At 40.9% G+C, this 15033-nt stretch overlaps 1 protein-coding gene, 1 long non-coding RNA gene and 1 other non-coding gene across 6 annotated transcripts in view; 2 read left to right on the top strand and 1 right to left on the bottom strand.

Annotated features, from left to right (window-relative positions):
* The window catches only part of GAB1 (GRB2 associated binding protein 1), a 126379-nt gene that overhangs the window by 14545 nt on the left and 96801 nt on the right, over window positions 1-15033 (top strand). The gene's annotated exons all lie outside the window — the stretch shown is intronic.
* The window catches only part of LOC112393784 (uncharacterized), a 60206-nt gene that overhangs the window by 7161 nt on the left and 38012 nt on the right, over window positions 1-15033 (top strand). The gene's annotated exons all lie outside the window — the stretch shown is intronic.
* Window positions 9079-9151, bottom strand: TRNAE-CUC (transfer RNA glutamic acid (anticodon CUC)). Its single transcript has one exon. It is a non-coding gene; the product is annotated as a tRNA-Glu (tRNA).

The raw sequence follows: 15033 nt of genomic DNA, 5'->3' as shown, positions 1-15033 counted from the left end.
AACTACCTACTGAGTTCACTCTGTTTTTAGAAAGCTATCAGATAGTATTTTCTTAGGGGAACTTTATGATTCTATTTATACCTTGCAGAAAGAGATTGACACCCTCCTCCCAAAATGAAAGGCATTGGGGGAGTTACTTATAAAATGATGGCTATCATCAGCTTTTGTTAATTCCTTCCTTACCCTGCTCTAACCATCTCTTCATCAGAGTGTGCGTCTTTCAATTTACTCTACCCTAACCGTCTCGGTGTCAAGAGTGTTCATTTCTCCATGCTGGGAACCCAGATTGTACTGTCGACTTTTCACCACTGTGGTGTCATACTGATGAGCTGGCTGACCTTTCCTCCCTCCCTTCCATTTCTCCATCCTTCACTCTCTCTCCCTTCCCCTCCATTTCCTTACTCAGGGAGATACTCTGCCCATCTGCCTGCAAGATCTTAGAGAATCTTCCCATCTGCTTTGTAAGTGTTGAGTAGCATTATTGCTGTTACACGGTATCACTATTGTTATTATACGAAGTGTCTGCCACACCCTCTCACTGCACCCAGAGTTCAAGTACGTTCAGTTAGTAGATCGCTTTGCTCCCGAAATGAATAGAAGGGCTGTTGCTGGCTGGTGGTGGAGACCGAGAACCAGCTTCTATCAAGAAAGGCTAGACTCCTGTAACTTCTGTCCTGCACGTAGGATTATACGGTATCACTATTGTTATTATACGAAGTGTCTACCACACCCTCTCACTGCACCCAGAGTTCAAGTACGTTCAGTTAGTAGATCGCTTTGCTCCTGAAGTGAATAGAAGGGCTGTTGCTGGCTGGCGGTGGAGACCCAGAGCCAGCTTCTATCAAGAAAGGCTAGACTCCTGTGACGTCTGTCCCGCACGAAGGCTGGGCTCACGCCTTGCTCTTTTCATCAGGTGACTTTATTGCCTTGCTTTCCTGTATTTTTAAAACCATATACTTGGTAGACCTGTTTTCTTAGGAGTCTCTTGATAGTTCTAGTTATTTTTTCAGATTTTTTTTCTATAATTTATTCTAACCCATATGTTGTTTAACACAGTGATAGATGTTTCCAATGAATATTTAAATTTGCTGTAAACAAGTGTAAATGCTCCTGGGGAGAACCGCAACATTAGTCATCCAAGTGCAGCATAAAAAAATATATAGCTTATCAGTTTTCAGTGGGAGTATTTTAACTTTAAAATTTCTGGCTTTGCTTTAACATATAGGAAAAAAAAGTTATAAAATGTTAGTTAAGCAGAAGTTGTAAAATATTAGGTAAGCAGGTGTATTGCCCTTTGCATGTTACTAAAATGTCTCTTTCATAATTAAATAAGACATCATTAAACTGAATATACATATTTTAACTTCTAATGACTTTATATTTACTTACATTTAAATAGAAAATGCATAGATTGACTTAAAATTCATAGGATGTTGGTACTTCGATTATTTCTGTTTTAAGATATAATTTTTAATACTCAGATATATTTAAAAGTTTAGTATCTCCCTACTGATTTCAGTGATGCTTAAACAGCTAAAACATACTCTTTTATGGTGGGTTTTATGCATACTAAATATTTTAGCAAATGCGATATTTATTCCCAAGCTGGAGAAACAGTTATATGTTGAGAAACCCATGTTCTTATTAACTGAGGGATATTGGAACATGGATATTGAAGTATTTTTAATGTTTCAGATAAGGTTCTCGTGTTGAAAACATTCATGTTTGTTTTTCAAAGAGAATCTGTTGTTTCTAATCTGTGTATTTCCAAAGCAGAATAACTTTTCATAACTTTGAGATTTTTAATACTTAAGGAGAAGAAATACTTTTCTTAAAGTAGTGAAAAGAGGAAAACTTAATTACTGATCCTATTCGCAGTGAGAAAATGAGGACCTAGGGAATTGAAGCCAAGGAAATACCCTGAGTTCAAGGCCAGTTGGTTTTAGCAGGCAGAGATAGTGATGCAAGCTTCCTGACACCCAGCCCGGTGCCATTCCCAATCTGCCACATCTATCCCCATCTTCAGTGGGTTGTTGTACTTTCCAAAATTCAAATGCTTTGACATTTTAAGAGCATTTTAGCTGCCCCTCAGAGCAGTGACAATGTGGTAAGTTCACCCCAGTCTCTCACTCTTTTTAAAAATTTTTCTTTTTCTTTTTTTTTTTTTTGCGGTATGTGGGCCTCTCACTGCTGTGGTCTCTCCCACTGTGGAGCACAGGACCAGCAGCTCTGCGGCATGTGGGATCTTCCCAGACCGGGGCATGAACCCGCGTCCCCTGCATCGGCAGGCAGACTCCCAACCACTGAGCCACCAGGGAAGCCCTAAAATTTTTATTTTTTTAAAAAAACACATAACATAAAATTTACCCTCTTACCTGTTTTAAAGTACACAGTTCAGTAATGTTAAGTGTATTGACACGGTTGTGCCACCCGTCTCTTTTGCTTCTCCATCGAATCTCTGGAGCCTTGGAAACATCTGAAGGGGCTTTAGACTGGCACCTTTTGGGAAGGCATGCAGCTCACCTGTGTTTGCTCCTTTCTTGTATTGTTAGTAGGAAGTTAATTATGTGGGATTTGCTCACCTAATCCACACAGAAGATCCTACCTTAGTGCTCATTTGGAAATGCCACACCCCTTTCTGCCCCTGAGAAAAAATTCTTTCCTGATTGTAGATTCCGTGCTCAGTTTAATCTTGATCATATGAGCATGAGTCACCCTGGGAAAGTATGTAATCCCATTGTCCCCTGCATCGGCAGGCGGACTCTCAACCACTGCGCCACCAGGGAAGGCCCTCCCTTTAATTTTTAAACTTAAAATACTGGATCCTGTCTTCCTGTATAAGGTCTGGTGATTTGGGGCTAATTTAGGGACCAGGCGATGCTGAGATTTTTTTGGAACTGGCAGTTTCTATTCTCCTGACAGTGAAGCTGCATGGCCTATTTTAAAATTCAGACTATGTGTGGAATGTCTGTGTGGATGAAGAAACAAGTTAAAGCTTTTTTGGGGGGAGGCAGGGAGAAAGAGGAATGAAAACTTTTAGGTAGTCTGATTTTGTGGGGGAAATTTTGAGATTTTTTAGAATACATACAAACCAAAGATGAGGCTTTGTGATTTCTTTGGGTTCACAGAGGACATACTTAATGTTGGGCTAAAGAGATACTCTTGAATAAATTCCTTAACCAATAAATTAACAAATTAGTAAACCTGCCGGTGATTTCCAGTTATCATTGTCTTTCCCAGTGTGTAACCACTAATTCCATGTCTTCGTTTGCAGAATGAAACATGTCACTGGGAAGTTCTTTTTAAAAAGAATACTTGTCAAGTACCTTGGAATCTTTAAGATACTTTGACTATGGCACTGAAAGAATGTAAATCACTGATGCTTATATTTTTACACCCATAGAGGATTACTGGAGTGGGAGTGGGTTGAACGTCGAAATATTCCTTTCAAAAGACAACATACATTTGAGCAAAGCCAGTCTCCCTAAATGCTTATTTTAAATTGGCAGTCACTTAGCTAACAGTCAGTAATCTCACTTAGCAAGTGTCTGGCACACCTGTTTTAACCTGCACAGGTTCAGTTCACACAAAGAAAGGGAGGGTGGGGTGACGTGGTGGGAGCACCCTGTTAGCCTCATTAACATATTTGGAATAACTGTATTTGAATGTTTGCCAGCTGAACTAGGCCATCTGGACGCCTGCCAAGTGAGCGATGGGAATTTCTGGGAGGAGTGTGGAGATTCGAGCCTGTGAAGTGTTGACGTTTTCTTCTTGAAGGGGAAACCTTTTAGAAGATGGTATTTAGGATACGTCCCTTACCCTCTGAACAAAATTAATTTTTCGTTTTCTCCGTTCAAATTCTGCAGAAATTTCAGATCTTCTCTTTCCACCACTTTTTTGTGGTTTTTTTTAGAATAGCACCTTAGGACTTGTCTCCCAAAAAGCTTTTGGTAATCTCTCCGGGATGAGTTTGAGTTCTTGCTCTGCCTGGTTTTTGTCTCTGCAGAATTAGTCCTGAAGCTCTTTCCGTGAGCCTCGCTGGAGCAACTCTTCTGCAAGCTTATCATGTGAACACAAATATGGGAACAGGACAGACAGGATAAACTAGGGCACCTGTGGAGTCACCTCCTACCCAGTGGTTGCTCAGATCATAAAGATGGCAGCCTGGCTCAGCTCTGAGGCGTAGAGAAATGGTCTTTACAAGGTTCTCTTTTGGGGGCCTGTATCACAGTTGATGCGTTGACACCTGTCTGGCTGCAGCCACAACTTTGGGCTCTAAAACTAGCCAGGGGAGTAGTCAGTTGAAACCAGGGGTTCTCAGGTATTTGGATATAGTGCATTTAAGGGTGAGATGAGGCAATGCCTATCTTGAGTTCTCATTTTGGGGGGCAGTACACAGATGCTCAGGCGTATACTCAGGAGAGTATAAAAATCACCAGGGGGCTTCCCTGGTGGCGCAGTGGTTGGGAGTCCGCCTGCCGATGGTGGGGGCGCGGGTTCGTGCCCCGGTCCGGGAAGATCCCACATGCCGCAGAGCGGCTGGGCCCGTGAGCCGTGGCCGCTGGGCATGCGCGTCCGGAGCCTGTGCTCCACGGCGGGAGAGGCCACAGCAGTGAGGGGCCCGCATACTGCAAAAAAAAAAAAAAAAAATCACCAGGGAGCTTTTTCAAAAACCATGCACTTTGATTTTTTTTTTTTTCCCGTTTCCTATTGCAGCAAAGGGTAGGTAGGGATAACAAAGGAATGAGGTGAATCTAGTATCTGTTGAAGCTGTGGGTGCCTGCCACAGTGTGGCATTTTGCATAGTTTAGGCCTGTTTGCTCTCCTGTCTTCACGCTTACTCTCAGGAATGGAAAGATACCCCCTGATGACAGTAACATTCACTCCTCCTCCGAAAGATTTTGAAATAATATGTTAAATGTACATTTAATAAGATTGTCAGAAAAGGGTTTATTTTTCCCCTGATAGGAGCTTTTTTTCCTTATCTCTTCAAAAGTGGGCCATAAGACTGATATTTTAAAATCACAAATATGGAGTATCAAAAACAGGAAAGAACAAATTTGATCATAGCTATTAAAACTTAAAAAAAATGAGAACCTAAAAAAGAAAGGGCTGATACATTACACTGAGCCTAAATTTTTAACAAATATTATAATGAGCATATATATTTACATTTTATATGCCAATCGTGTGTGTGTATAAATATATATATGCTTTTAAGTGTCTAGACCAAAGTTATTAAATTGCAGCCAGCTTTTGTTGAACTTCACTGATTTCTTTGTAATTTTTTCAGTGTTCTATATGATTCTTATATTTACAAAATCACCATCTACTCTTTTTTTCTTTTTTTAAATATTTATTTATTTATTTGGCTGTGCCGGGTCTTAGTTGCAGCACGAGGGATCTTTAGTTGCAGCATGCGGGATCTAGTTCCCTGACCTGGGATCGAACCTGGGCCCCCTGCATGGGGAACGTGGAGTCTTTTTTTTTTTTAATTGGAGTATAATTGCTTTACAATGTTGTGTTAGTTTCTGCTGTACAACAAAGTGAATCAGCTATATATATACATATATTCCCGCCCTCTTGGACCTCCCTCCCAAACGCCCCCCCACGTCATTCCACCCCTCTAGGTCATCACAGAGCCCTGAGCTGAGCTCCCTGTGCTATACTGCAGGTTCCCACTAGCTATCTGTTTTACACACAGTAGTGTATTTATGTCAAACCTAACTTTCTAATTCATCCCACCCTCCCCTTCCCCTCCACCCCATGTCCACATGTCTGTTCTTTATGTCTACGTCTCTATTCCTGCCCTGGGACTAAGTTCATCTGTACCATTTTTCTAGATTCCACATACATGCGTTAATATATGATATTCGGTTTTCTCTTTCTGGCTCACATCACTCTGTATTACAGACTCTAGGTCCATCCGTATCTCTACAAATGACCCAATTTCGTTCCTTTTTATGGCTGAGTAATATTCCATTGTATATATGTACCACATCTTCTTTACCCATTCATCTGTCAGTGGACACTTAGGTTGCTTCCATGTCCTGGCTGTTGTAAATAGTGCTACAATGAACATTGGGGTGCATGTATCTTTTTGAGTTATGGTTTCCTCTGGATATATGCCCAGGAGTGGGATTTCTGGGTCATATGGTAGTTCTATTTTTAGTTTTTTAAGGAACCTCCATACTGTTCTCCATAGTGGCTGTATCAATTTACATTCCCACCAACAGTGCAAGAGGGTTCCCTTTTCTCCACAACCTCTCCAGCATTTTGTGTTTTCATACAAATTGTAGATTTTTTGATGATGGCCATTCTGACCAGTGTGAGGTGATACCTCATTGTAGTTTTTATTTGCATTTCTCTGATAATTAGTGATATTGAGCAGCTTTTCATGTGCCTCTTGCCCATCTGTATGTCTTCTTTGCAGAAATGTCTATTTAGGTCTTTCACCCATTTTTGGATTGGGTTGTTTGTTTTTTTGATATTGAGCTGCATGAGCTATTTGTATATTTTGGAGATTAATCCTTTGTCCATTGCTTTGTTTGCAAATGTTTTCTCCCATTCTGAGGGTTGTCTTTTCATATTGTTTATGGTTTCCTTTGCTGTGCAAAAGGTTTTAATTTTCATTAGGTCCCATTTGTTTATTTTTGTTTTTATTTTCAATACTCTAGGAAGTGGGTCAAAAAAGATATTGCTGTGATTTATGTCAAAGAGAGTTTTTCCTATGGTTTTCTCTAAAAGTTTTATAGTGTCGGGTCTTACTTTTAGGTCTTTAATGCATTTTGAGTTTATTTTTGTGTATGGTGTTCGGGAGTGTTCTAATTTCATTCTGTTACATGTAGCTGTCCAGTTTTCCCAGCACCACTTATGGAAGAGACTGTCTTTTCTCCATTGTGTGTTCTTGCCTCCTTTGTCATAGATTAGTTGACCATGGGTGTGGGGGTTTATCTCTGGGTTTTCTATCCTGTACCATTGGTCTATATTTCTGTTTTTGTGCCAATACCATACTATCTTGATTACTGTAGCTTTGTAGTATAGTCTGAAGTCAGGGAGCCTGATTCCTCCAACTCTTTTTTCTTTCTCAAGATTGCTTTAGCTATTCACAGGGTCTTTTGTGTTTTCATACAAATTGTAAAATTTTTGATCTAATTCTATGAAAAATGCCATTGGTAATTTGATAGGGATTTCATTGAATCTGTAGATTGCTTTGGGTAGCATAGTCATTTTAACAGTATTGATTCTAACCGTCCTTGAATGTGGTATATCTCTCCATTTGTGTCATTTTTTATTTCTTTCATCAGTGTTTTATAGTTTTCGGAGTACAGGTCTTTCGCCTCCTTAGGCAGATTCATTCCTACGTATTTTATTCTTTTTTTTGAGATGGTAAATGGGATTATTTACTTAATTTCTCTTTCTGATCTTTTGTTGTTAGTGTATAGGAATGCAAGAGATTTCTGTGCATTAATTTTGTATCCTGCAATTTTTCCAAATTCATTGACTAGCTCTAGTAGTTTTCTGGTAGCATCTTTAGGATTCTTTGTGTATAGTATCATGTCATCTGCAAACGGTGACGGTTTTACTTCTTCTTTTCCAGTTTGGATTCCTTTTATTTTTTTTCTTCTGTGATTGCTGTGGCTAGGACTTCCAAAACTATGTTGAATAGTAGGGTGAGTGTGGGCATCCTTGCCTTGTTCCTGATCTTAGAGGAAATGCTTTCAGGTTTTCTCCATTGAGAAGGATGTTGACTTTGGGTTTGTTGTATATGGCCTTTATTATGTTGAGGTAAGTTCCCTCTGTGCCCACTTTCTGGAGAGCTTTTATCATAAATGGGTGTTGAATTTTGTCAGAAGTTTTTTCTGCATCTATTGAGATGATTATATGGTTTTTATTCTTTAATTTGTTAATATGATGTATCGCATTGATTGATTTGCATATATTAAAGAATTCTTGCATCCCTGGGTTAAATCCCACTTGATCATGGTGCATGATCTTTTTAATGTGTTGTTGGATTCTGTTTGCTAGTATTCTGTTGAGGATTTTTGCATCTATGTTCATCACTGCTATTGGTCTGTAATTTTCTTTTGTTGTGGTATCTTTGGTTTTGGTATCGGGGTGATGGTGGCCTCATAGAGCAAGTTTGGGTATGTTCCTCCCTCTGCAATTTTTTGGAAGCGTTTGAGAAGGATAGGCGTTAGCTCTTCTCTCACTGTTAGATAGAATTCACCTGTGAAGCCATCTGGTCCTGGACTTCTGTTTGTTGGAAGATTTTTAATTACAGTTTCAATTTCATTACTTGTGATTGATCTGTTTATATTTTCTAATTCTTCCTGGTTCAGTCTTAGAAAGTTACCTTTCCAAGAATTTGTCCATTTCTTCCAGGTTGTCCATATTATTGTCATATAGCTGTTTGTAGTAGTCTCTTATGAGCCTTTGCATTTCTGTGGTGTCAGTTGTAATTTCTTCTTTTTCATTTCTAATTCTATTGATTTGAGTCCTCTCTCGTTTTTTCTTGATGAGTCTGGCTAAAGGTTTATCAATTTTGTTTATCTTCTGAATGAATCAGCTTTTAGTTTTATCGATCTTTGCTATTTTCTTCATTTCTATTTCATTTATTTCTGCTCTGATCTTTATGATTTCTTTTCTTTTGCTAACTTTGGGGTTCTTTTTGTTCTTCTTTCTCTAGTTACTTTAGGTGTAAGGTTAGACTGTGAGTTTTTTTTTGTTTTTTTTTGGCGGTACACGGGCCTCTCACTGTTGTGGCCTCTCCCGTTGCGGAGCACAGGCTCCGGACGCACAGGCTCAGCGGCCATGGCTTACGGGCCCAGCCGCTCCGCGGCATGTGGGATCTTCCCGGACCGGGGCACGAACCCGCATCTTCTGCATTGGCAGACGGACTCTCAACCACTGCGCCACCAGGGAAGCCCTCAGACTGTGAGTTTTTTAACCATTGGACCACCAGGGAAGTCCCAGTCACCATCTACTCTTAACTAATTATATAAATACAACTTTGATTCTTTTTCTTTTTAATAGAATTTTTTTTTTGGCCATGCCACGTGACTTGCGGAATCTTAATTCCCCGACCAGGGATCGAACCTGGTCCCTCAGCAGGGAGAGTGCGGAGTCCTAACCACTGGACCACCAGGGAATTCCCAACTTTGATTCTTCGTAGGTTTTTTTTTTCCAGTTGATTCCTAACAGCCTGTTTAAAATTAAAAAAATGTTTAAGTGATTGTAATCATGTAATTCATGAAGCAGTGTAGGATTAGTATGAAAAACTAGCAGTTCAGTGTTTTCCTTTTTTATTATAAAATGTTAAGTATTATATTCTTGGGGCTTCTCTGTCGGTTTCTTGAATTATAGAATTAATGCAGTATGCAATGTTACCAGTTTCACTCTTCAGTACATCTTGAACATCTCTGAGGGTGGTAGATATAGCATCTATTTCTTAAACAAGTACATGCATGAAACTATAAAAGTTTATTGGCGTCGTAGAACAGCACTGGTGAAACTTGAGTTCAGGCTCTTTTCCCACATTTAAACTGGCAGCACATGTGTGTGGGAAGAAGCTATTAATTACTGATAACCCCTTTAGAATGTGTTAATATTGTTAGGTCCAAATATGAGTTATTCAGTAGGTGCACCAGATTAAAAAAAAACTAGACGAAATGTAAATATTGACTTTCATGTCCCTTTTAATTCACTTTAGTGACTTACTGGTCGGTATTTGTGGGGACACATCTAATAACTTTTTTGGGTCGGTTTCTGTCTTCTCCTTATTTTAACTCTAAAGTTCTAGGAGGGAGCAGGGAAAAGGCTGCCTTCAGGTGTACTGAGGTTGAACCGGTTTAACCATAGTTGCAGCTCTTCTGCTGTCAGCTCCCTCCTCAGCGCCCAGACTGGTTTGTCCTGTTTGGTGGGTTTGTTATAAACTGCAGAGCTAAGTAAACGTGCGAGAACATTTTTAATGGCATTAAAAATTAACCAGTACTTGAGGAGGGATGTAGCAGAGGGGCCCAGCTGTCAGGTGGCCCAGGGTCAGCCTCCTGGGGAAAGAGGGGGGCATTTCTGTTTCCTCTGAGGAACAGGAAGTCGACGTGAAACTATAGCCACTCCTGGCCAGAGGACCACTCCTCAGTGCAGATGACACCCAGCCTGCCATGTCTGATACCAGAAACATCTGATCCTAAAAGCAGATGTTAACTTTGTCCGTTAATGAACTGTGTACACAAGCAGAAACGGACAAACCAAACCAGTGGGACCATTTTCATCCGTCTGTGCCCAATACAGAAACAATGAAGGAGAAAGTGACTCGGTGAGTCTTGTCCCCCTCCTAGCTCAGTGCACAATGAGAGAACACATCCACATGCTTTGTGATGAGCGTTTCTGATGCCTGGTCACTGTGGGGTTACGCTGACCTATGGTGCTTAATTCACCCACAGTTATAGGGTTATTGGGTTTCCTGAGGCATCCTCTGTCCTTGTCAGTTGAACTTTCTGACAGGTGTGCATCCTCTCGTGTGTGATTCCCCTAAACCCTCTGTAGGACTGTGTGTCCCATTCCATATTGACCGTGTCCTTCCCATATTCGTTTATCATCAGGCCCCTACCTAGAAATTGGGATCTCCTGGTGGATATTTTGGAGTCTTCCCTGGAATGCCTCTCCCCTCCATATAGGGCCTCTCTGAGGTTTGCAGGGGTTCCCAGGGCCAGAGGGTGTTGGTCAACCTAGAGTGATGGTGATGACCTCCTCCACCATATAACAGTCTCTCCCTCTAACCTGTGCCCATCGCGGGGCTTCTCTTTGAGCAAAAAACCGGGGAACCCTAACGTAGAAGATCTCAGTTTAACAGCAACCCGCTTTCCCCCATGAGTCACTCTTAGTTCGAAATATCCTAAAAGAAGTTCTTATTTCTGAAGGTCAGGCAGGTTGCAGCCTGCTTGATTTTTCAGGATCTCTGGTTAATAAGGATTTTAGAGAGTAGAAGAGAAAACAGATCTTTTATGAATGTGGCATAAAACTATACGGCCTTGTGCAAATGATCTAACTATATGAATCCTGGCTTAGACAGAAGCTTCCTTTGTATGACTAGATTCACCACTCTATCCTTCTCTGAAATACTGAGAGAGACAAAAATCCCATATATATCACATAATTTAAAAACAAATCAGAATTCAGAACTGGAAAAATTTACAAACAGTTCACATTCTTCTGATTCTGATTTTTAAAAAACATTTTTGCTGTTTTAAATTTGCTTTTATTGTTTGAGATCGAAAATACATTTTTCTATTCTGTTTATTTTTTGAACTGAAACCTACATCCATGGAATTACCATCTTTTCAGTGGTTGACTTGGAGTTTATAATCAGAAGATTGTGAGACCTTTGGAGGATAAAATAGAAAATAAAGTTAGGTTTAGGACAAGGAATTCTTCTTGGACATTGCAAAAATAGCAAAAAAAAAAAAAAAAAAAGTGTGCGTGGCAAGACAAACTTTTTCCTGTAAGTTCCTTTTTCCCAAACCCTTGCCGTCATACTAAAAAAAGTTTTTTTGTGCGTTGCTTTTTCCCAGAATCCTTCTGCTTATTGTTAGTAAGAATTTTATGTGCCAAAGTTTTGTTTTTCATGTGATTTCTACACATGAAATCACATGGGTCTTATTGAAAATATGTGTTTTTTTTAAAGTACAGTGGTAAACGTTGCTGATAATAAGCCAAAAGAAAAATTTAATATGAACTTCTATACAATTTAGTTATAGTGACTAGGGGAAATTCAAAAATGCATTATCCAAGGTGAATGAAGTTAGATGATTGTAGGGGAAATATCAATTCTAATTAAAGATAAAGTATATGAGTGCTCTTTTCTAGTTTCAAAAATTACACTTTTCATTTCCTACCTGGTCTTTTCCCCAAGGATGTGTGTTTTTAAGATTTTTCTGTCAGGCTAGTATAAGGTGATGCTCCGGACTGAGCTCGCTTAATGGAATGGCATCACAGTTTCTTTGGGAATAATCAAGCAGGGAGGTAAAAATTCAAGTCTGTGGAGGGAGTCATTGGAATTCTTGAGCAATAGGATATCTTAGAGCATGTGAGAAAGAAACTGAATGCTTCTGAGGGGATGGCCAGTGTTCTGCATCTCTCAACCTGATGGTATCTAAAATATGACTGATTTTTTCGTACTATTAAAACAGTGTGGTGACGCATTCATCCTGTCATGCCTTTTAAGAGATGATTTCAGAAATGCTCAGTAACATCTCGTTCAGCTGCTCACTCTGACCCCCTGACTTACCGGTAGGATCTCACCGTAATTGTTTACTCTGTAAATCTTACAGTGGCCTTTGACCTAAAGTAATAAAATGTCACGTGACTTGGTGTAGCCGTCTGGATTCTCAGATGTAAGCAACAGAAACCTCTGGCTAATTTCATCAGGAAAGGAGTCTCTGAAGGCAGTTAGGTAGCTCACAGTTTCCCTGGGAAAGCTGAGAACCTAGCTCAGAACCTCATCAACCAGGAACAACGCCACTGAACTGGTCCAGGGAACATCACTACTGCCTCCTGGGCTGTGACTTTAGACCCGACATCTTGCACCAGCAACATCACTGACACCACACCCCAGACACTGCCACTACTGCCTCTGGAAGCTGCTCACGCTGCCCCAACCCCAGATCCAGGTTTCTGTACAGTACTTGTTTCTTGAGATTTCTTGGGATTCAAAATCTGGGGTGAATGTGTTTGGCGGAGCCAGCGGACCTGATTATGTGCCTGCTCTGTATTGCATGGGGGAGTGGGGTCAGGGAGAGGGCTAAGAAAACTGTCATCTGGAATTTTCTGCTTTTGTAATATTAGGGTTAATGATTTTACAAACATAGGAAGGGGAGTTTAGATGCTGGACAACCCAACAGAGTCAGGTAACTCTACCATACCCAGCATATTGGTGGTAGAGGTAGAAGGATTAAAAATAAGGACAGGGGCTTCCCTGGTGGCACAGTGGCTGAGGGTCCACCTGCCGATGCAGGGGACATGGGTTCGTGCCCCGGTCCGGGAAGATGCCACATGCCGCGGAGCGGCTGGGCCCGTGAGCCGTGGCCGCTGAGCCTGCACGTCCAGAGCCTGTGCTCCGCAACGGGAGAGGCCACAACAGTGAGAGGCCCGTGTACCGCAACAACAAAAAAATAAGGACAACAGTGACCCTCCCACAGAACTTCAAAAATAAAATCTCTGCTACCAGTATGAGGAAACGAAGTCATCACAAAACCAATAATTTCTTAGCAGACAGTCCCCGACTTACGATGGTTCGACTTAGGATTTTTGTGACTTTACAGTGGTGTAAAAGAGATACGCATTCAGTAGAAAATGTACTTTGAATTTTGCATTTTGATCCTTTGTGGTACAGTCCTCTCTCATGATGCTGGGCAGAGGCCGTGGCAGCTCCCGGACAGCCATCTACAATCACAAAGGTAAACAACCGAAAGAACCACAGTCATTCTGTTTTTCACTTTCAGTACAGTGTGCGATGCATTACGTAAGATATTCAACACTTTACTATAAAATAGGCTTTGTGTTAGATGATTTTGCCCAGCTGTAGGCTCATGGACGTGTTTCAAGCACATTTAAGGTGGCTAAGCTATGATGTTTGGCAGGTTAGGTGTATTAAATGCTTTCTCAGTTTACAATATTTTCAACTTACAGTGGGTTTATCAAGATGTAACCCCATCGTAAGTCGAGGAAGTTGTGTATTCGCATAACAGCAACCTCCACAGACATAGGAGCAAGCACTCTTGTTTCGTGAACAACTGTTACGTGCTGGGTGGTGGGTTTTTTTGTTGTTTGGGGTTTTTTTGTTTTTAAATTTTATCTCTAATCCGCTCAACAACCTTGGAAAGTACACATTATTGCCACCACTTTTACAGGTAAAGAAGCTGATGCTCAGGGTAACTTAGCAAAGTTACTCAGCTGGTATATGGCAATGCTGAGATTCAAACCCATTTGTGACTGTTTCCAAACCTCTGTTCTTTCTGTTGTACCAGGTTTCCTCCTCACAGAAATTCTGTGGAAGAGCACAGATGCCCTCCCTGGTTTAAACCAAAAAACTGTATGTTTGCTTCTGCATTGTTTCCCTTAATAATCCACGACTTACCATTAACGTGAGTTGGGAGATGATCCTAGGCTCAGGCAGGTGACTGGGGCTGGAGCTACAGATTCAGGAACCACAAGAATGTAAGTGTCCCTTGATGCTCTGGGCATCAATGTGGTTGTCTGGGAAGAGTTTGTGGAGTGAGAGGACAAATGGTGAGACCTTACAGAACACTAGTTTGGGGAGTGAATCAGAAGGAGGGGAACCAGCAAAAGAGACAGATTGATTTTCTCTTAGTAGGAGGAGATCCTGTTAGGGGAGCCAGAGATCACAGTGTAAGAAGGAAGGTGTGCTTGGGAGCTAGGTGCTTCAGGAATCAAAACTGGGTGGAAAATAGGCTACTGGGGTAGACCAGTCAAGCCGGAAGTTAGGGTGGCCTTTCGTAATTTGAAGTAATGTTCTCTGAATCTTACCCTTCTCTGTAAATCTGATAGAAACACCACCCTGTATTTTAGGTTCACACACTCAGCGGGCCCGTGCAATTTTGTGTTTAAAATTTTAATTCCTTTTTTTAATGATGCTTTAGTTTTGGTGGTCTTTGGGCCACACCCATAGAGTGACCAGCCATTGGACTAGTGTTTCCTACGTCCCATTCTGGAGTCATATTTGTTTATTTAGAGGCCATCATCCCTGAAGAACGACTTAGATTGATTCCCCCTCAGTCTGTTATTTTATGTCTGCCCACGTGGAAGCTAATCTGCCTCCTTCCTTCCAACCCACGGGGCCTGGTGAAATCTTCCAACCACTTAACCTATTTGTTTGTCTTTTTGCAAATCAAAAGAGCCTAATGTCATCCTAAAGCATCCTTGTGATTAAGCTTCGGAAAGGATGAATGATTAAAAATTAACTATTTTCGGGGCTTCCCTGGTGGCGCAGTGGTTGGGAGTCCGCCTGCCGAT

Source organism: Neophocaena asiaeorientalis, unplaced genomic scaffold, assembly GCF_003031525.2.
Source record: "Neophocaena asiaeorientalis asiaeorientalis breed wild unplaced genomic scaffold, Neophocaena_asiaeorientalis_V1.1 scaffold7, whole genome shotgun sequence".
Classification (NCBI taxonomy): domain Eukaryota; kingdom Metazoa; phylum Chordata; class Mammalia; order Artiodactyla; family Phocoenidae; genus Neophocaena; species Neophocaena asiaeorientalis.
The sequence above is the reverse complement of the archived record's forward strand: the minus strand, read 5'-3'. Positions and strand labels throughout refer to the sequence as shown.